The 22016-nt window shown below is 48.5% G+C and overlaps 1 long non-coding RNA gene across 11 annotated transcripts in view; it reads left to right on the top strand.

Moving 5' to 3' along the window:
• LOC115523456 overlaps positions 1 to 21747 on the top strand; it is a 39852-nt gene extending 18105 nt beyond the window's left edge. For 8 of the 11 annotated variants that reach the window (XR_003971734.1, XR_003971733.1, XR_003971740.1 and 5 more), the window contains one exon: positions 781 to 4366. This is a non-coding gene — a long non-coding RNA (uncharacterized LOC115523456). Of the gene's footprint in view, positions 1 to 780; positions 4367 to 5860; positions 5948 to 6295; positions 6517 to 19979 lie in introns of those variants that run through there. The other 3 variants (XR_003971741.1, XR_003971744.1, XR_003971739.1) reach the window with 3 other exon arrangements.
• The last annotated feature ends 269 nt before the right edge of the window (positions 21748 to 22016 follow it).

Genomic DNA, 22016 nt, shown 5'->3' with positions numbered 1-22016 from the left:
GCAATACAATTTTAATTTCAGTTTTTCAGTCACATTATCCGCATTTCACGTGGGTGCTAACCTCGTGTGGCGAGCTGCTACCACATTGGGCAGCGCAGAATAGAACGGTCCCATCAGCCCCGAATGTTCTGTTGGATAGCTTTGGTACAGAAAGTTGCTTTGTTGCCATTTGTTCTTAGCGCTTTATTTTTTAAAGAGTTAGCTACGTCTGGTCTTCTTAAATGACCCCCTCTCTTTGGTGTCTCCTCACATAATTTTTTGAAGACTCGAGCTGTTAGTGTTGACGGTAATACCCTGCAGGCCCAGCCCCACCTTCACTGTTACGTGTTTCATCAGCTTGGCCTTTCTGTGCCCCGCTCTCCCTGGGCTGGTGATATTGTCCATCTTGCCTCTCAAACCTCTGTCAGAACAAATGCAAAGGGCTTTAGGCTGGCCAGAAGAAAACATAGCCGAGATCCCATGTTGCGAAAGTGATAATGATGTTTTGGTACCTGGGGAGAGGCTGCCCTTGCTTGGGACAGATCACACTTGACCCGGTGCCCTCCCCTCGGGTGGGGTTGAGAAGGCAACCGGTTGTCTGGGGGCCTGCTTTTCTCCATTTCAGCCAGAGCGCTTTAAAACACAGCACCTACCTGATGAGTTGGAGAGATGGTCTAGACAAGCTTCATCTGAGTTATATCGTAACATATTATTACCATAGTACATTGTATTGTACTTTTCTTCCGGATAAATGTAATTCCTTTTACATTTACTACTATGTGCATACTTTTGATATTCCAGGAAGAAAAGGGGACATCTTCGGTGGGGCAGCCAATGCAACTTCCACGGTATTTTTCGGCCGGCTGGGAGCCCATGCTTGTGTAATGCCGTCAGGACAGCATGCAGAGAATGTCACTCACTGCAGGACCCCACTGACACCAGGGCAGTCACGATATAGCCAAACCCCATGCCAAGGGACACCAAAGACGAAAGCCTCCGTGGGCCACATCATTCGCCTGCAACATCCCTCAAAGTGTAGTGGCTTGTATACCTGGTCACTGTTAGTAGTGGGCATAGAGAGATGACAGACACAGATTCTTGTCCTCTGGCCATAAAACCAGCTGCCTAGAATTTGGCGAAGTGACCAGTTTTGCTGAAATAAAAACTCGGTTTTACGCGGAAGTGATTCACTGCTCTGCATCCAACATCAACACACTTCCTGCTTCCCCTGTCTTTGAATCCAGATGTTGGCTTAATACATCCACAGAGCACCTCCCACATGCTGGGCACCGGGCTCGGTGCTGAGAGGGATCCAGAGATAATCCGTGAGGGCCGAGGGCCCGGGAGCTCACGGTCCACGATGGAGATGCCACCCGTGTCCAATGACTGAGCAGACCGTCACCAGCCCTCTCGGTGGGGCCCCCCAGACTAGAGCCACTGGGAAAGAGCACAGACGTGCCGAAGAACCATCAGACTCAGAGCTGGCAAAGTGTCTTTAGAGCTTTGCTCTCCAGTGGGTTGGGCCAACCTTCTCGAGGGGTCCTTGCCGCAAGACTCCCTAAGGTTCTGAGTGGCCTCGGTAGCTGGTGTTTGACAGGCATATGGGGAGAGGCCCATGCCTGCTCTCCCAGAATTCTGTGTTCCTCTGTATCCTTGGCAGGGTCAGAAGACAGAAACCATTTCTCACAGTCTCGGCAAATGTCAGCCCCGGAAAAGGCCCCGAAGAGGGTTTAATCCAGTCTCCCTCATTTGTAGCAACTGAGGCCCAAAGAAGGAAAGCAGGGATGCAGCCTATCTTGGAGAACTAAGGGTTTACATTATTGCTTTTAAGGTATCCGAAGAAGAACGCAGAGCCGGACGAGGGCCCTGCCGCCTGCGGCACATTCACAGAGATATTCTGTCAAGGGAAGGAAGGGAAAAAACAACAGCGAACAAGCCATCTATTCTTGTCTGCGCCATTTTCCCATGTCAGGAGCAGACTGTGCTGAAAAATTTAGGTTTTCTGCTTTCATGCTTCCTTTCACTGCACTCTGGACAAAATGCCTTTCTTTCCCCCCTTTTCTTTGGCGGGATCCTGACCAAGGCTGTAGAAAAAGAATCTTTTTAAGAACATATATATCTATCTATCGATATACATTCAGCCCCTGACAGTGACACGGAACTGTAGTGCCTCTTAATTACCCAGGAAGTGACAAGGTCAAGAGGTATCTGAAAGCCGCCTTGTGCTTCTGGGCATTGGTTTCTCACCATTGTCGCCGCTTCACAAGCTGGAGTGGGGGCCATGGCGCCTGGTTTTTGTCCACTGTTTGGAGTTCTTCCTTTCTTCCTTCCTCACTTTTTTTTTTTTTTTTTTTAATTTGAAAAGAAACTTCTGGCATTTGGGGTATTGATTGAAAATTCGTAAAGGCAGGACGCGTTTCGGGTTGGCTGACCAGTGATAATTGCTGCTTGTGCGCTTGGGGAGGGGGTCAGCTTCCCGCAGCAACACCCTCTCCTGATGCCCCCATTCTCTGGCTCCTCTCCCACTTTCTTCCTATTATCTCTGGGCTTTCCGGGAGAAAATGACAATTAAAGAGAAATGTTCATGCCCACGTGTAGTCACTGGCTATATTTATGAGGCACAGAGCAGTTTGTGCCCTTTGCGCTTCGTGCAGAGTTTTGAGGCAGATAGTAGTGTGTTTTAAAGGAGGGGAGCTGAGGCTTTGAGTCACAGTCACCAAGAAATCATATCATAAATACCAAAGTAGAACCGTTGGTGTTTCTGAAAACTTTGGATCAAAGTTTTAGAAATTCCTGGAAAGGGTTGTCAGCTTCTATTTGGGGATTAGAGAAGCCAGAGCCTTCTCTAGATAACTCAGAAAAATGAGTGGTGCACAGAGGCTTACCTGAATACTTTGTTCTTCAGTAAAACCTATGGAAAGGGATTATATTCCCAGAGCAGAGAAATGGTCACTTACTGGACTGATAACAGAGGAGGTCTTCAAAATGCTGCCATGTCCTAATGGATGTGAGACTTTTGACTAAGAAAAGTCAGAGCCTACAGCATGCAGGTCTCCAAACCTTCATTTTCCTTGTCATTGGAGCAACCTGCGCAAACATAAATCTGGAATCCTCCGCAGCTTTTAGGAAGCAGTCAGGGGCATAACATTTTTCTTTTCATCGTACAAATGGAACCTTGGAAAGCTAAGGCCCCAAATCCAATGGTGTTAAACACAGAAAGAGTCCATAGTGAGAAATCTTACAACTCTTTAGAGAAGTCTTGGATTTTCTTTCCAAATCTTCATGCTTTTTATCAAGGTTTGAAATATACCTAGAACAGATAAGCCAGCCCACTGGCTTTAGCTTGTAAGGTATAAAGAATGGAGTGAGAGGCTGGGAGTCAAGGCAGAGTTTTGGTCTTACTTTACATCTGATCTTGTGCAAGCCATGTTCCCTTGAGGAAACCTTGGTTTCCTCATCTGAAAAATGAGCAGTTGCACTGGTTGCCGTGGGGCCCAAAGATTCAGCTGCAGCCCAAAAAGCAGGAACAAGGCATGTATTGACAGCCACTTTAGAATGCCAGTAAAAACTCGTCAGGCTTCAGGTTAGGGACACATTAAAATATATCTGGGCCTTTGTCATCTGCAAATATTGACTGCATAAGACTTGGGGTTCAGTCTGAATTGAATATTCCCAATGTGTTTTCCTGAGATCAGAACTAGATTGTGGGTAGCTAGACAAGACACAGAAGCTGTTGAATGACCACTGAATCAGAAAATATACTAATGCGATGCAGACGTCCAGATATGACCATGTCCCAAAGCCCTGGGAAATGCTGCCGGCCTGCTGTTTGTCTCTCCACTCAAAAATTCATACATATTCCATGCATCCATGCATCCATATATCCATCTACCCACCAACTCACCCGTCTGCCCGTCTGTCCATCTCACTCATCCACATGCTACATGGGACACAGGGATGAGTGTTATTCACAAGGAGATTTGGAAACGCGTTGTGGGGCTCGGATGAAGGGAGACATCCCTTCGAGCAGAGGACATCAGTGAAGGCTTCACGGAGAGCTGGCATTTGAGCTGAGTTTGGAAGGATGGGCAAAGTGTGAAGAAAGATGTGTGAGCAAAGGCATGGAGATAGGAAAGTACGGTACTTGTCTTGGGGCACAATGACTAGGCCAGAAGGAAAGTCAAATGAGCAAGAAGATTGAAGAAACATTAACTCTGGGCATCAAGGCAATTAAAGAGGACTTTGGAATGAGCCCGTTTTACGGTGGAGAGAGCAGGACAGAAGGAAGTTAAGGAAGGTGGGAGGGGTGGGGAGATACTAGGCACTGACCAGCGAGTTTTGTTATGGGAAAGGGTGTGTGAATAAAATATAGAAAGGCAAAAGGAAACCATGTGTATTGTGTGAAGTTTTACAAGTGCCTCACATTCATTTTCTAAGAGTTCTACAAGGAACTCTTTATAAAACTTTGAAAAGTCAAGGAGACTTTACGCTCATAAGAGACTCATTAAGGAGTGGGAGGTAGGAGGGTGTGAAAGGAATTTCACTGTTTTTGTGTGAGACAAGAGCCTTTCCACCTTCCTGCACCTGGCCCTCTTATGCTATTTTTCTGAAACTGCAGACATGGAAGGTCGAGTGGGTGGAGTCCACTGCTGTGCCCTGAGCCAGAAGGTTCTGCAGCCCAGAAGCACCGTGTGCACGGAGGGCTGGAAGAGGAGCAGAGACCTGGGCTGGACTCCCGCCTCTGCTCCTCGTTAGGTGCATGACTCGGGAGAGTTGCACAATCTCTTTAAAACAGTATCATTAAAATGTTTGTAGTTAAGGATTAATTACAGTGAAATACGAAAAAAGAAAGAAACCCCAAACTTTAAGTCCCCAAACGTGCTGGCTCTTTCACAAAGTATCTCATTTTATCGCTGCTGTACCCACTGGGGTAGGCGTTAACTCCCCTATCTTTCAAATGAGAAAACGGAGACCAGAGAGTTTGAGTAATGTTCCCATGATCACACAGCAAGTTAAGCAGTGGCAGAGCCGTGTTCCAAACTCAACACACAAATTACTTAGCCATTTCTGTGCTTCGGTTATTGTAGAACTCTTGGACACAGGGATTCCTGACAGCCCTGGGCTATTAAATAATTAGCATATATCTCTATAACCGAGTTTGAGTAGAAGAGGGATGGAAGTTTCTGGAAAGGAGCTAGGGAAGGTCAGAGGAAAATAAAGAGGAGGTTTTTTGTTTTTGTTTTTTTAATAAAAGACAATTGGGAAGCAAAATAACATTCAAGTTCCTTAAATGGAGTCTTCAAAAATGTGGGAGGGAGCGCTGGGGCAGAGGAAAGATGATGGGGCCAGGCCGAGGGGATGACGAGGCCAGCCGACCTCAGTGCCCTGTGGCTGCCCAGTACATAGTCTGCCCTGTGGCCAGGGGACCTAGTGACCAAAGTGGGAGGCAAAGCAAATAATGCTTTGTTGGTTTTGCTAAAAGAAAATAGGAGAAATACAGTTTCCTCCCTGACGCCCATCTGCTGAGCCAGCTGCCTCAGACCCCCCTTGCTGGACTGTGGTCCTCTGCTCCTAAGATACCTTGAGCGTTCAAGTGAAGAAACCCAGACTTTTTAGCTGTAGTGCCTTTTTCTCTTCGTATAATCTACAAACAGTGACATGCTCAGATCTCAAGTGTTCTGTTTTGACCAATGCACATCAAGGCCCAGAACATTTCTGTCCCCACTGAAAGTTGGCTGGGGGTCCTTTCCAGTTAATCCCTGCCTCCTCCAGCAACAGTGGTCTGATTTCTATGGGCATTGTTCGGTTTTGACTATTCTGGAATTTCACATAAATGCAATCGTACAGAATGTTCTTCTCATATTTGTCTTCTTTCACACAGCATTGTATTTTCGAGGTTCATCCATACGGTCTCATGTCTCAGAAGATCATTCATTTTTATCCATCAGCAGTATTCCATTATACGAAGGTAGTGTAGCTTATCTATCTGTTCTCTTGTGACGAACATCTGGGTCGTTTCCAATTTTGGCCTACAATGAAAAAAGCTGGGGCGCCTGGGTGACTCAGTCAGTTGGGCGTCCTGACTTCGGCTCAGGTCACGATCTCACGGTTCGTGGCTTGGAGCCCCGCATCAGGCTCTGTGCTAACAGCTCGGAGCCTGGAGCCTGCTTCCGATTCTGTGTCTCCCTCCCTCTCTCTCTCTCTGCCCCTCCCCTGCTCACGCTCTGTCTCTCCCGAAATAAACATTAATGAAAAAAGCTGTTGCAACCATTCATGTATGAGACTTTTTGAAGACTTGTGTTTTCATTTCTCTTAGGTGAATCCTGGTGAGCAGAGCCACTAGGTCCCAGGAAGGATGGGCTGGTGTGTTGCAGTGAACTGGGACCCACTAGCAAGGGCTCATTTCTTCCCAACGTTGCTTCAAGTCGTATCATATTGACAACCTGCAATCGGTCCCGGAGGCAGTATTCATAGCAGCGAGATCAGCAAATGCCATAAATCGGGCTTGTTTTTCTTCTGGGGAGCCAGTCGTTAAACATTTACCAGTTTACCACTGGGTAGATGTATGTTTAACTTTTTAAGAAAACCAGCAGTTTTTTCAAAGTGGCTGTACCAGTTGGTATTTCTGCCAGTGATGTATGAGGGTTCCAATGAATTGTTCCACATCCTCTCCGAGATCTGATGGTGTCAGGTTTTACATTAAGCCCTTCTGGTAGGTGTGTGGTGAGACCTCATTGTAGTTTTTGTGTTTTGGCTTTTCTTTTAGGTTTTTCTTTATTTATGTTGAGACAGGCAAAGAGGGAATGAGCAGGGGAGAGGCAAAGAGAGAAGAGGACAGAGGATTTGAAGGGGGCTCTGTGCTGACAGCAGAGAGCTGAATGTGGGGCTCGAACACATGAACCATGAGATTACGACCTGAGCTGAAGTTGGGCCTTTAACCGACTGAGCCACCCAGGGGCACCCCCTTCATTGTAGTTTTAATTTGCATTTTCCAGGTGACTGATGATGTTGAGGGCTTTCACATGTGTTTATTGTGGTCATTTGTGGGTCTTCCGTAACATGTCTGTGTAGCCTTTGGTCATTTAAAAAAAGTTGTATTGTTTGTCTTTTTATTATTGAGTGGCAGGAGTTCCTTATATATTCTGCATTTTAAGCCCTCTGTCAGATTTATGTTTGGAGAATATTTTCTCCTCGTCTGTGGTTTGCCTGTTTATTTTCTTCAGGGTATAATTTTTTATGAGCAGACACTTAAAACTTTGATATTATACAGTTTATCAATGTTTTATTTATGGCTCATATTTTCTGTGACCTCTCTGAGCTTTCCTGTCATGTTTCCTCTGCCTGGAGTGGCCTTCCCTGTTGCCTCTGTCTGGAGAACCACTCATTCTTCATCCAACATAAAGGTCACCTCTTTAGGGAGCCTTTTCTAGACTTCCACTAGCATCATTCTCGACACTGTACTTAGTTCATACGTCTCTGATCGTGCTATGATGTAACTGTCTCTTTATGGGTCTTTCCAACCTAACCTGATCGGGAGGCTTCAGTGGGGACCGTGGGTCTTCTGGATTGTGTTCTCGTTTGTACCTTCTCTTTCTCCTCTTCTGCTCCTCGACCCCTCTCTCATTTTCCTCAGCACCCTCCTGGGGATCTGGCCCATAGTAGGCTCCCAGTGAATGCTAATTGATTGAGTGAATTAACCTGAAAGAACTCAGGACCTTGTGAATCTTCATGGTTGACCTCTTTGTCCTTTGGTTACCTTGTAATGGTCAAGAATATACCGGGGGTAGTTTATTTCACAGAACAAAAGTGAGTTTGAAAAATTCTACCAGGTTCTATCAAAGTTAGAGCCACTGAGAATCCTCAATAAGGATTCACGAGGATCAAGTGTGATTCTGCTGGGAAAAGGTTAAGGTTGGGCAGCTCTGTGTTCTCGTGTGTGTGTGTGTGTGTGTGTGTGTGTGTGTGTGTGTAGGTGGGGGAGCAGGTGTGTGCATGGACTCTAATCTGAACTGCATCTAATCTCTGAGGCACAGTTAACAAAGCACTGGGCTGGTGGTTGGACAAACCTGGGATCAAGCACATTTATAGCTACGTGACCATAGGCAAGTGACTTCAGCTCTTTAACTCCCTATTTCTTCAGGTATAAACTAGGGGGCAATAACCAGCCCTCCCACAGGGTTGCTGTTGGAATGAAAGGAAACGTACCTAAGGCAGCTCTGGAAATAGTGAAGTTCCCAGAACAGTTCCTGTCCCCTAGGGTTTGGGCAGCTTCTGTGGAGAATGCTTGGTGGCTTCCTTGCTCTGTGGGTTTCTGGGTGCGTGAAAGCTCCCTGTGATCTCCGGCTTCAGCACTGTATCTGACTTAAGCAGCGAGACACAGTTCTGGAGCTGATAGAATTGGAGGGGCTGTGGGGGTCCACACAGAAGCCCAAGGGAAGCAGAATACAGGCGTGCCACCATCCCACAGAAACCAAGGTCCACCCCAGGTTCTGAGGACCCGTTTTTGAGGCACTTTTTACTTGTCTTTTTTTGCATCTCTGCCAGGGTCACCAGAGTGGGCTGATCAAGGCTTCCTTAGCCCATCAGTAAATAGGGGATTGTGGGAGGGGGTTCTTCTGGGCAGAGACTGGCAGCCCCCACCTTACAGACTCAGGGGTGCAGGACCGACTGGAGGGAGAGGGCCCCCCACCCCCACATGCCTCTGGCAGTCCCCCTCCGCATCTAGAGGCAAGAGCAGCGCTGCCCTCAGCGAGCTCCTCCTCCCCAGTCCCATTTTCCCCCGTGCTGAACCCGGGGTGCCCATCACCCCCTCCTCTTTTCCTCTCGGTCTTCTGGAGCCTGGACGAGAGAGTGGGGGTCAGCCCGTGTGCGTGCCCGGAGATGCCCCCTTAGCGTTCCTTCCTTGCGTCGCTGTTCCGCGGGCCTTGAGCGCCGGGGCCAACCACGCCGGCTTGCACGGCGTCCACGCCGGGTACCCGGACGCCCGCCGCCCCGGGGAAGGAGCCGCGGCGGGTGGGAGTCGGAACCTGCGGGCGGCGGCTCGTCGCTGCCTTGACTCGCGGCCAGGCCTGGCGCGGCGGCGGCTGTGGAATGCGCGAGCGCCATGTGTCACCGCCCCGGACTGTGGGAAAACGCTGCTCCGCTCACCTCCCAGCAGCTGCCCCGCGCCCGCCCGGGCCGAGCGGGAAACAGGAGCCGCCCGCCGCCCAGGCCCCGCCGGCGTTTCCCAGCCGCCCGCCCCCGGGCCCCGGGAGCGCCCCGGGAGGGCCTTCCCACTCCCCCGCTCCCGGAGTGGTGAACGCTCCAGTCTCGGCCCCACCAGGCTAGCCTTGTAGCTAGCCAGCAGACTTCTAGATGCAGACCTCACTCCCAGGAGGGCCTGGGGAGCAGGCGGGGCGGCTGTGGCTTGAGGGGCAGGGGGGAGGCCCTCCCCGCTGCGGGTGTCTGACAGCGGTCGCACCTTTCTGGTCCCCGACCAGGCGCCCCAGGGGTGGGGTCCGGTGGTCTGCGAGCTCTGAGCGGGAGGCCCCACTGTGCCTACCTTCCCCAAACCAGAAACAGCTTCCTCCTGGGCCAGGCAGGTGATCTGCACCACCTTGCACAGCATGCCTTCACTTTCTGATGATCCACAGCTCCAGCCCAGCGCCTGGTTTAAGCAGGAGTCAGGTGCGGCCCAGAAATCCCCGGGACGGAGGCCTTCTAAGTCCAGCCTCGCTGGGGGACCTTTCCAAGGTCACCCTGCTGGGTAGCTCCGGAGTGACTTCTGACATATATTTATTTTTGAGAGACAAAGAGAGACAGAGCACGAGCAGGGGAGGGGCAGAGAGGAAGAGAGACAGAATCCAAAGCAGGCTCCAGGCTCTGAGCTGTCAGCACAGAGCCAGAAGTGGGGCCTGAACCCACCAACTGTGAGATCATGACCTGAGCCAAGTCAGACGCTCAACCGACTGAGCCACTCAGGCGCCCTACCCCTCCCCGCCCCAAGTGACTTCTAAAAGCCAAGTCTATTGCCCCTTCTGCCCCCCAACCCCCCCTCCTGCCCCCCAGGCATCATGCCCTTTCTCATTAGCCTGTTGCCCCTAATTGAGTTCCCTGCCCTAACTAGAGAAGTTGGGAGGGAGGCACATGGGGAGGGTGGTAAACCTCCAGCAGCTTTGCCTCAACTCAGCCTCCTGCTGCCAGAGGTCCTACAGCTGTTACCTTGGCCCATATTCCCTGGGGTGCCCTGTGACCCTGGTTAGTGAGACCTTCATGCATCTCAGCACTGGACGGGCATCTTTCCATGTCTGCAACTCCCTTTCACTTGTCCTTCAATGTCTTGTCCTGTGGTTAGGGTGCAACCCCTCTCCCCTGCCCTGGAACTTCTGAAACACTTGATTTCTGTTCCTTCTAAGGTATTCATAGCATGTACAGCTCATGATCTACATGTCTTCTGTGGTCTACAATTTCTTTTCTTTTCTTTTCTTTTCTTTTCTTTTCTTTTCTTTTCTTTTCTTTTCTTTTCTTTTCTTTTCTTTTTTTAAGCAGGCTCCATGCCCAACATGGGGCTTGAACTCATGACCCTGAGATCAAGAGTCATATGCTTTACCAACTGAGCCAGCCAGGCACTACCCCCCCCCCTTTTTTTTAGTTTCTTTAAAAAAAAATTTTTTTTTTAATGTTTATTACTTGAGAGAGAGAGACAGAGAGAGACAAAGAGCAAGCAGGGGAGGGGCAGAGAGAGAGGGAGACACAGAATTGGAAGCAGGCTCCAGGCTCTGAGCTGCCAGCACAGAGCCTGACGCAGGGCTCGAACCCACAGACTACCAGATCATGACCTGAGCTGAAGTTGGTTGCTTAACCGACTGAGCCATCCAGGTGCCCCCTTTTTTTCAATTTCTTAAGGATAGAGACTACGGGGGTTCTGCTTATGGTATCTGTTCTTTGTTGGCTGAATAAACTAGCAAATGAATGCTTTTCAAGTGCAGTCTATCACGGGCTCATAATCTCATTGACCAGGTGTGTGACCTTGGGCAAGTTATTTACCCCTCCTTTTTTTCCTTATCCTCTTTAAAGCTCAATTTTCTCCCCCATAGAATGGATGTAAGTTCAACTGGTAGTGGGTCTGAAGTGACTTGTGTAGTGTGAGTGGTTGGCACACAGCAGGTGCTTTATATTTTTGGAATATACACACATATATATATAAGATATATAAATTATATACATACAAATAGAAAATATTTAGTGCATGGATACTTTTCAGTCTGCATGTAAAAATATGCACATAAATGACAAATATTTTCAGTGACTGCTCAATATGATACATCTGTCTCTTCATTAGCTAGCCTGGTGCTTGGAGAAAATTCCTTGTCGTATTAGCGTGAATCATCTTTTGCATGCTTGCCCCTTCCAGTGCCCTACCATGGGCCATGGGGACAAAGCCAAACGTGGACACAGAGAAGTCAATGTCTGGGTGAGGTGACTGCCACGCAGGCATCCCACAGCTGCACCTAAAAGACTTCTGTCCCCACGGGACCACTGCTCCTTCCCCATCGGCGCATGATTTTTTACCAGCTAGGCACGTCTTGAGCATCTCCTGTGTGCCATGCTTTTTGTAGGGCCTTTGGATGGTACAGACCCTCATGTTCCTCCCTGCAAAGAGCTTTTTACCTCATTGGAGGAGCAAAGTGGGCACACATAGGGGAAATTACTGAGTCAGCAAGATAGAGTGTTGCTAATTTAGTGCTATCATGTGAGGGGCAGGTGACAAGTGATAAAGGCTCTGAGGAAAGAGAGGGCAGTGATGGTGGGTATTATTAGTCAGCTGCGGCTGCCATAACAAAATACCATAGATGGGTGGCTTAAAGGACAGACACTGATTTTCTCACAGTTCTTTCTGGACGCTGGGAAGTCCAAGATCAAGGTCATTGTTCATTTGTCTCTTGGTGAGAGCCCTCTTCCTGGCTTACAGCCAGCTACCTTCTCCCTGTGTCCTCATATGGCCCTGGCGGGGGAGAGAGCGAAAGAGAGGGAGAGAGAGACAGCTCTCAAGTGTCTTTTCTTATAAGGACGCTAATGCTATCGGATTAGAGCCCTACCCTTACAACCTCATTTAACCTTAACTACTTCCTGAAAAGGCCTATCTCCAAGCACAGTTCACATTAAGGGAGTTCGGATGTCAGCATAGGAGATTTTTTTTTGGGGGGGGGGGGAGACAATTCAATCTATAGCATTGGGGTAAGGGTGACTCAGTCTAGAAAGAGACCTCTTTAGGGGCGCCTGGGTGGCTCAGTTGGTTGAGAGACCGATTTTGGCTCAGGTCGTGATCTCATGGTTTGTGAGTTCGAGCCCCGCGTTGGGCTCTGTGCTGACAGCTCAGAGCCTGGAGCCTGGTTCTGATTCTGTGTCTCCCTCTCTCTCTGCCCCTCCCTCACTCATGCTCTGTCTCTCTCTGTCTCAGAAATAAATAAACATTAAAAAAAAAATTTAGAAAGAGACCTCTTTGGATAGGTGGACAGAAGGCATGCCTGGTGAAAGGAAGAGCCCGGGCACAGGTGCAGAGGCAGCGGGGATTGAGCAGTGAGGAGCCTAATGTGGCTTGGGTGGGAAGAAAGTTTGAGAAGCTTGGGGTATGGCTGGATTATGGAGGGTTTTGAAGGCTGAGTTTGTGCTTGGTGTGCCTGGAAATAGGAGCTGAAGAAGGTGTGGGAACGGAGGAGTAAACACTTTAAAAGCTTCTCGTGGGCATGAGATACAGGAAACCTCATCCTAGTTTTCACTAGGGCACTGAGAGCACAGAGGCTGAGAAAGGCCACGTGACCAGACTAAGGTCAACAGCAGGTCAGTGCTCAGATACGGTTGGCTGGCTCGAGGGGACACTTTCCATTGTCCATCTTGGCACTGGAGCACCAGGTAGGGAGAAGGGCCCCGGGGGGGGTCCACATGCTGGGTGGCGACTGGTGACCAGAGGGAGAGAGCAAAGGTGGAGGCGGCTGGAGCCTGCAGCAGTGAGGTCGATTCCGCCCAGCTGGCAGGGGCAGGTGCAGCCTCCACGAACCCCTCTCAGCAGTGAAGAGTGGAGTCGAACCGATCTTGAGGAGTGAGGCGGGTCTGGAATGATGGGCGGCAAGAAACAAGGGCGTTTCTATGTGTTGGGATATTTCGGTTGCTGTCATCATAGTGGTTTGGGATGGCACCCTGCACCGTGCATTTCAGGGAATGCTTTAAATACTAGCACACACTTGGGGCGCCCGGGTGGCTCAGTCGGTGGAGCGTCCAACTTCGGCTCAGGTCATGATCTCAGAGTCGGTGGGTTCGAGCCCCATGTTGGGCTCTGTGCTGACAGCTCAGAGGCCGGAGCCTGTTTCAGAGTCTGTGTCTCCCTCTCTCTCTCTCTGCCCCTCCCCCTCTCATGCTCTGTCTCTTGAAAATAAATAAATGTTAAAAAAAAGTTTTTTTTAAGTACTAGCACACTAAATCAGACCAACGTACCAACACATGACTGTACAGATAGAAACACCTGGAAGATACTGCGTGTGCATGAGCAAGGTTTTTCTGATATGTCAAAATCCACGGCTCTGACTTCTAGGGAGATTAGCCATGTTCTAGATGAAGCAACTGAGGCTCAGAAAGAATAAAAGCAGCCTAAAGCCACACAGATAGTAAGTGGCAGAGCTGGTTGACCCCAAATCCCTCTGGCTCCATTATCAGTCCTCTCTCCACCCCCATGACGCCAACACTGGGTCTGTTTGACGCTCGGATTATCAGGTATCCACGTGGTAACTATATTTTCCAAACCCCAAACAAGGACACATGGTCTGACAAGTGTGAAGGCGCTCACGGGGACAAGAGACTAGAATGTTTTAAATTAAGACCATCCCAGCAAATCCAGGACATCTGGTCATCATAGATATCTTGGGGCTGCCCACACCCTTGGCACGGGGCTGGCTTCTGCCATTTAATACCCTTTCCTATCCTGAACGCCCGAGATCTATTTTTTCGGCTGGAGCATATGCCACAGACAAGTGAGAGATACTTAAAAAGATCAAACAGCTGGAGAGAGATCGCAAGGGACATTCTTTTTAGGGCTGGCTAAAAGGGGAGAGAGCAGGAGAGGGCAGGGCAGTGGCAGAGGGTCAGGGGACTAACTCCTAGGAGGCGTGAGGCGCTGGGAGCTGAGGGCAGATTAACCCTGGAGGATTTTCACCGCTGTCAGGAATGCTGCCCCACCTCCCCCTCTCCCAGCTCTTTCCTCATTTCTTCCCCTTGCTCTGCTTGAACTTTGGCCGCTCCCTTCCTGCCTCCCACTCACATCTGCAGCTATGCCTGCGGCACGTAAGGGAGAGGGCGGATGGCTTCTGTGCAGTGGAGACCATGTCCTAGGTACTGATACGCTTGTAGAGTCCGCTTCTGTGCAACCGGCCCAACAGTGGCGGGTTATTGTAGAGTTTCTACCCTTCTGTGTGAGGTTGTACGTGAGGCTGTTCTGTGAAGAATGGGGACACATGTGTTTTGTATTCAGGGGGAGCTGGGGTCAATGTCATGTTGATATTGTTAGGACAAAATGCCAGTCTTTGGGGCATTCGTCTGGGGAGGCTAACAGCAGTGATTTGAGGTTTGTGTGTGTAAGGTTGTGTGTTTGTCTTATTTAAGAAATGAAACGTGAGGTGGCAGGTGGTGTGTGTGTGTGTGTGTGTGTGTGTGTGTGTGTAGAGAGAGAGAGAGAGAGAGAGGGAGAGAGAGATTAGGCATTTGCTAGAAAACACATGTATGGTCATACAATGGTCATAGAGTATTAGGGACGGGCCTCAGTGAATTTATAGCCCCTCCTGGTCACTTTATAGATGGCGATTCTAGAGTCTAGACAGAAAAAGTTACTTTTCCAGGGTCAATAGCTCATCAGTGTTTGTACTGGGCATGGTCTCCAGGTCTTCTAGTCCAAGTTTAAGTCTTCCCCTTCCCCTCTCAGACCACGTTCTGCCCCTGTCTTACACAAGCCCTAAGGTAGGATTGAGGACGGGGAAGGATGAAGGGGAGAGGAGATGTGATCTCTAGTGTCAGGGTGTCACAGACTAATTGGGAAGGTCATGGCCCAACTAGAGAACAGCTCCCAACTGTACTGGCTGGGATGTCTGATTCAGGGATACAGCCCAGGGGCCTGGAGAACTGAGTTACAGATGTCGCCATTGGGGCTGGGGTGGTTGGGGAAGAAAAGGGAATGGCTGTAGGAGCCACACGGACAGCTGGCATGATGTAGCATTGCTTTCGGTGACACTTTTTGCTCCAACTCTTGTCTGGAGGTGGTTAGTTGAATTCAATTGTACCAGCCCTTTGATTTCCCTGAAAAGCCTATTAAATTTCAAGCTGATGGCTCCTAAGACTTCTCTGTAGAGAGTTAAATGTCTGTGACAGAGACAGAGGAGCTACTGGTTAATATCTACTTCTAAGTCAGCCCAATATGGTGAAGGAAAGCCATTAACTAAACGGTTGGCAAAGCTAATTTGTCATTCCAGTGTTTTAAGGTCTTGTGCTTTTAAAATATTCTTTCAGGGGGGTTCCTGGGTGGCTCAGTCGGTTGAGTATCTGACTTTGGCTCAGGTCATGATCTCACGTTTGTGGGCTCGAGCCCCAGGTCAAGCTCTGTGCTGACAGCTCAGAGCCTGGAGCCTACTTCGGATTCTGTGTCCCCCTCTCTCTATGCCCCTCTTCCATTCATGCTCTGTTTCTCTCTCTCCCTCTTTCTATCAAAATAAATACACTTAAAAAAATTAAAATATTCTTTCAGGGGCACATGGGTGGCTCAGTCGCTTAAACGTCCGACTCTTGATTTCAGCTCAGGTCATGATCTCACAGTTTGTGGGCTCGAGCCCTGCATCAGACTATGCACTGACAGTGTGGAGCCTGCTTGGGATTCTTTCCCTCCCTTTCTCTGCCCCTCACCCGCTTGTGCTTGCCCTCTCTCTCTCTCTCTCTCTCAAAAAGTAAACAAACTTCAACAACAACAACAGCAACATGATTCTTCCAAAGCATTTCAAAGGTACCTCTGTCTAGTTTCTCTTGGGGAGCACAAATTAGCAAGCAATACTTACCTGCCCACAGTAAGCTATCACTGAAGTTATTCATCTAGTTTTCCTTTTTATCTGGAAACCTGGTTGAGAGCCTCTGGAGGGCGGGGACCCTGACTCATTCATCTCTGCACCTCCATGGTGGCTCCCGTATGCTCCTTCCTGCCCAGTATTGGCTCTGAGGGAACTTGTGTTGGACTGAACTGATGATCAAAGCTGGTGGCATGTTCGAAGTTACTGCCCGAAGCCTTGAGTTGTGAACAGCTGGATCTATCAGCTGTGAACCCATGGTCATACTAACACCTCACACGAATTTCCACTGTAAGCAATGTCACCTGATGGCGAGTGTCTTGAGGAAGGGAATGGAGTCTTACTTATCTTGGGATCTTTATACCTAGCCCAGTGCCTGGTACAAAGTAAGAGCTCAACAAATGTTTATTGGATTAGATAGAAATGAAACACATTTTCTTTATGAGACTCCTTCTGTCCCCAAACTCAGGCTACATATTACAAGTAAAAGAGATTGAAAAAGCATTTCCTCATTTGGAAGGGGGAACTGTTAGCTTCTTTTTCAAGGTCAGCAATTCTGATCTGATCCCTATAGTCCACACAAGAAGTGACAACCTCTCTGATACTTCAAAGTCTCTTTCTCTTACCTAGAGTGAAATTTTTTTTTTTAATTTTGATTTTTTAAAGTACAGACACATCTTTCATCCGTGCAGGACAATGTATCTGGGTTGACAAGATGTGTTCTCAGTTTCCTCATTTAGGTAAGCTTTAATCAGTTCGTTCCTGCCTTGTTCCAGTCCTGAAATAATTTTTTTCTGACCCAGAGTTTATGACAGAAATTCACATGAGAGAACAACTCTGCCTCTTTCTGGGATTTTCATCTTTAGATCGTTAGTATAAGCACCCCACAACCACCCCATTCTTTGGATGATAACTTTATTTAAGAACATGATCTTGGGCTGCCCAATCATTCATGTGACTACTAACTGATCCAGATGAACTTTACTGGAATGTAAATACTGTAGCTGGAAGGCAAGATCAAAACCATTCCCTGTACAGAAATGTTAATCTTTCTATTGCCAAGGGGAAACACAGCAGTTTAACATGTAAGGCGATTTCACGCATTTTTACATTAAGTAGAATCTTGTGTCCATTTTGTATGGTTGACTTTGTTTACAAGTAATAGGTAAAGGTCAAAGGTCCGCAGAATTGCCTGATGTTCCTGTTTGAATGTCAGGCCTACCATAGATGTTTGGAGAAATCACTGTTCTGACCACCATATCAGCTAATATTATGTCACCAGAGATTGAATGAAAGAACTACATTTCCAGTCGTGTGTGTGTGTGTGTGTGTGTGTGTGTGTGTGTGTGAGTGAGTGAGATGTGGTGTGGTGGTGGACTGGCGGGTCTCATAGGTTCATGCAAAATAGCAAGAGAGAAGGTTAAGCTTAACGAACACGCTGTAACAGATCATTTTTAATGAAACAACCTCCCTAGATTTCCTCTGTATATTACGAAATCAGAAAGAGTGAATCTTTTTTGACTTACAAGAATGTTTATACTTTCCCCGGTACTAATGTCTTTGGGTCACATTTAGATGGAACACTTGGGGAAGCTGGCCTCTCTGCAATCGATGCCAAATCGAGAGACTAATAGTACATAAAATAGCCTAGGGCCTTTCGGGATTCAGACGGCTCCAGGCTGTCCCCTAATCCAGACTTCCCTCCTTCAGATCAGATTTACCTAGAACCTTCTGGTTATTATAACACCCTTCTATCTCTACCTGCAAAGAAAAAAAAAAACAACATAAAAAAGAATTCAAGTTACAGCAAGTTCATTTATAAAGGCACAATGGAGACGGATGAAATTGAAGTACTTCATTAGGTTCGATCAATAGTCAATCCTGGCTACACGTTCACCTGGGGAACCTCAGAAAACCACTGAAGCTGGGGCCACTGTTTAGACCAATTAAATCAGAATCCCTGCGGGTGTGGCCTGAGCATCTGTATTGTTAAAGCCTCCTCCAGAAGATTCTAATGTGCAGCCAGTGCTGAGAACCCCAGAGTTACGGAATTGAAACCAGGGAATTAGGAAAGTAGTGATTAATATCATGCCAAGCCCAATAACAAGCTGAAGAGTCTGAGCTTTAAGTTTAGATTTTTTAAATGTTTATTTATTTTTGAAAGAGAGAGAGAGAGAGAGAGAGAGAGAGAGAGAGAGAGAGAGAGAAAGTGGGGGGAGGGGCAGAGAGAGAGAGAGGGAGACCCAGAATCCAAAACAGGCTCCAGGCTCCGCTGACCTGTCAGCACAGAGCCCAACTCGGGACTCGAACCCATGAACCTCGAGATCATGACCTGAGCTGAAGTCGGACGCGTAATAGATGGAGCCACCCAGGCGCCCCTGGAGCTTTTAATTTAGGACAAATCTCCGATGTCAGAGCTAGCTGGGACTGTAGGGATAACGTCTCATGTTAGAGAGGGTGACTGAGGCTCAGGGGCTTATTTAAGGTTGGATGGCAAGATAAATACCGGTTCTAGCAATCAGGGCTTTTCCCTGAGTGCCTCTCCCCCTAAAAGTTATATTGAAAATGAAGAGAAAAGATCAATGCCTCTGTATGTGCCTAACCATCCATTTACTTAGAACGATTTAAACATGAAGTGGTTTTCAGTGGTGGAAACCGCACAGCTTTGCAGCTCTCAGACCTGAGCGTCAGGCATCTAAAGGTTTCATCACTTATTTGCTGTTGCGTGTTCCCCCCTGAGCCTGTCTTCTCTGTAAAATAGAAGTTAAGACTAACTACTTCCCAACATTATCCCAAGACCGATGATGAGTCGGGCATGTGCTTTGTGCCATAGTATGTGCTCAATTAAATGGTAATTACAATTGTTAGCTGCGTTAAAAAAAAAACACCTTGGTTCTTTGCATGAAATATCGTAATCTTGCAAAGGCTGGCTTTGGTTTCCAACTATTGAAAACATAGATCCCAACTGAAGCCTTCTTATGAAGGAATGAATGGATATCCAATCTGTGTTTTCTTGTTTACGACGGAAAATATGCAACCCAAGGGAAACACAGGTGGTTAAACGGTTCGGTGCCTCTATTTTTATCATAGGCAGTGGGCTCTAAGCATTCACATGCAAATATTTTAAGTAATACTAACTTCAGGAAGACTAACTTTTCAAGGTTATGAGGCTTCGGGTTTCCTAGGGCAAATTTAGGCGCTTCTCTTTCAGCTATTTATTGAAAAATAGCTTCAGATCCAATACAGACGGAATTCCAAAACCATTGGGGTGGGGATTGGGAGGAAGCTCACAATTAGCGTTGAAAAGAAGCATTTCTTTTCACCTAGGGTCTTTTTGTTTCTCATTGCATCCCTCTTGTGTTGCAAAACTTAAATATCTTCCTTGGGAGAGGGAAGCCAGCTCCTCGGTTGCTTGCTTGGGAAATGGAGATGGGGGACAGAGACTGGGCAGGTCCCTGGAAAAGGTGGCGCCCCCGCCCCGCGCGTCCCCCAGCCCTGCCCCCACCCCGCCCGGGCGGGCGTGTGCGGACGTGTCTCGGGCGTGACCTCGGAGCAGCTGCGCCACCGCTCAGCCCCGCGGCGGGAGAAACCCGAGCTCCCAACAAAACAGTTCCATCTTTGGCAAGCCCTCTGGTATTTAAGGCGCTGCCGGTGGGGAAAGATGCCGCGTGCCTGAGACGCTCTGGGAACTCACGAGCTTTGCTGCCCTGGTTTTACGTTTCTGAAGCGTCTGAACATCTGCAAGGGAACCTCCCGTGGGTGGCGGGGGGGCCGGGGGCCGGGGGGCGGGGCGAAAACAGAGAAGGCATCTTGGGAAGACTCGAGGGAGCCTGCTTCAACGTCAGCGTTGGGGGAGGGGGGAGAGGGGCGGGGGGCGGCGCCTGGAGGTTTCTTTGGCTCTTTCTTTTCTTTTTCCCTTTTCTGCAGGTATCTGTGGGGTCCCCAAGGACGAGATCTCCCTCCCCCAAAGCTGAGACAAGTTTTCCTAATGCTGAACTGCCTCCACCTGCATCAGGTCCCGGGGTGCAAAGCTCGAGTTGCCAGAAAAATGATGGATTCTCTTCCGGGAAGAAGTTTGAGGCCACATAATAGTAACTAACTTTGTTTGCTTACTCTGTGCTAAGCATTTTAATGCAGCGATTCATTTATTCCTCACAACAACCCTATGAATCTTGTGAAATAGGAATTCTTAACCATCCCTGCTTTATAACAGACCGCAGAAGGTGCACAGAGAGGTTCAGCAACTTGCTCAGGGTCACCCAGCTGGTAAATGGTAGGGCCGGAGTTTAAATAATTGCCCCAGGGCCTGTGCTAGTAACAACCACTGTTCCCACCAGTTGAGAGATGCTGCTTCTAGAATGTCAACGAGGTGGAGCTCTGGAAAGTGTGGAAGTCAGGGCAAGTCAGGACCTTCCTAAATGTTCTGATTTGGTCAGAAAGAGCTGGGGACAAACGGGCTGGTGTATCCAGCCTCACTAGGAACCGTGTATGTGCTGGCTGTTTTGGACATGTGGCGGGTGGTTAACTCTGTCCTGTCACTCTCAGGGAGGGCTCCCTGGCAGTTGGGCTTACCAGAAAGGGATAGTGGCAGGAGGTGGGGATCGTAGTCGGTCTGCTACCGAGTGTGAGTCTGAAAGGAGAAGACAGAGGTTTGAGAGGACATGCCAGGGCCTCGCCTGAGAGTCAGGGAGTGGGGTCAGTCCCACCTTCACTGCCCCAGGAAGTATGCTAGGCACTTGCAGGCCTCCTGCTCTGAAGTCTGGAAGGCCAGTTCATTGATAGCAAGGTTGGCCAGACTGCCAAAGAGTGAGAAGCTGTGCCCCATCCGGGACATCCCTCTCCTGGTACGGAGGCATGGGGAGTGGAATGAGCCATTAGAAGTTGCTCCTGGGGAGAGGGCAATGAAAACGCCAAGGTTCTTGGACAATTTGGGGACTCGTTTCTCTGGGGGTGTGGAAAAGAGCTAAATGCACCACCTCCCCTGTGCACATTCTTTGCCAGGTTCACTTTGCACTGATTTAAATGTCTCTCTAGGCTAACCCTTGCTTGCGGGTTCCACTACCTTTGTGCAGACAGCCCCTACGGTGCCACTTTATGCCCAGCACATTTGCCTTCAGTCAGGCAGGAAGCGCCTTTTCCCCATGACCCCTACCCCTGGAACCTATCGATACAACGAGGGGCCTGACACTGGGCAACTTACAGGAGGTGCCTCCCCACCCACCATCAAAGGACCTTGATAAGGGCACAGAGCAGTCCTGGGGCTATACCTGGGTCCCCTGGACTGTATCTGGGCCTTCCCAGGCCAACCCACAGAGTACAGTACTCCTTCAGACGGACAAGCCAGCGTGGTGGGACATGCATCGCTTTTGTGTGTTCCTTTGTGGCTCTGCCGCTGACTTGCTGTGTGACCTTGGTCAAGTCACTTAACTTTCCTGTGCTTTTGTCTTGTCATCAGCAAAATGGTGATATGCTAATAACCACTTCAGAAGGTTGTTATAAGAATTAAAGTGAGTTCATGCATGCGAAATGTCTGGCACATGGTTAAGTGCTTAATAAATATGGGCTTCTGCTTTGACTGCAACTCTGATTCTCATGCAGCTCTAGGCAGCTTGCTTGACCTCTCTGGATCTCATTGTCCTCATGTGTAAGACTGGTATAATACTATCTGTTTTATTGGATTGTTGTGAGAATTAAACAGTGTTAATTACTATTGTAAAGTTTGCAGTAGATGACTATTCTTTATGTGCTGCTTTAGCCTAGTTTATCGGCCAGGGGATGGCTTGATTTTCAACTATGAAGAAGTTTCTCATAAGAGCTTCAAACTAGTGACCATAGCCGGCGAGGGTGCTTGGACACTTTGCTTAACCTCAGCCACGTCCCTTTTCCCAGCTGTAAAATAGTATGATAATAACCACCCCCTAGGAATCTCAAGGATATTACAAGGGGAAAATACACAATAATATA

The sequence above is a fragment of the Lynx canadensis genome, chromosome C2 (assembly GCF_007474595.2).
Source record: "Lynx canadensis isolate LIC74 chromosome C2, mLynCan4.pri.v2, whole genome shotgun sequence".
In the NCBI taxonomy this organism is placed as follows: Eukaryota; Metazoa; Chordata; class Mammalia; order Carnivora; family Felidae; genus Lynx; species Lynx canadensis.
Note: the sequence above shows the minus strand (reverse complement) of the source record. Positions and strands in the feature narration are given on the sequence as shown.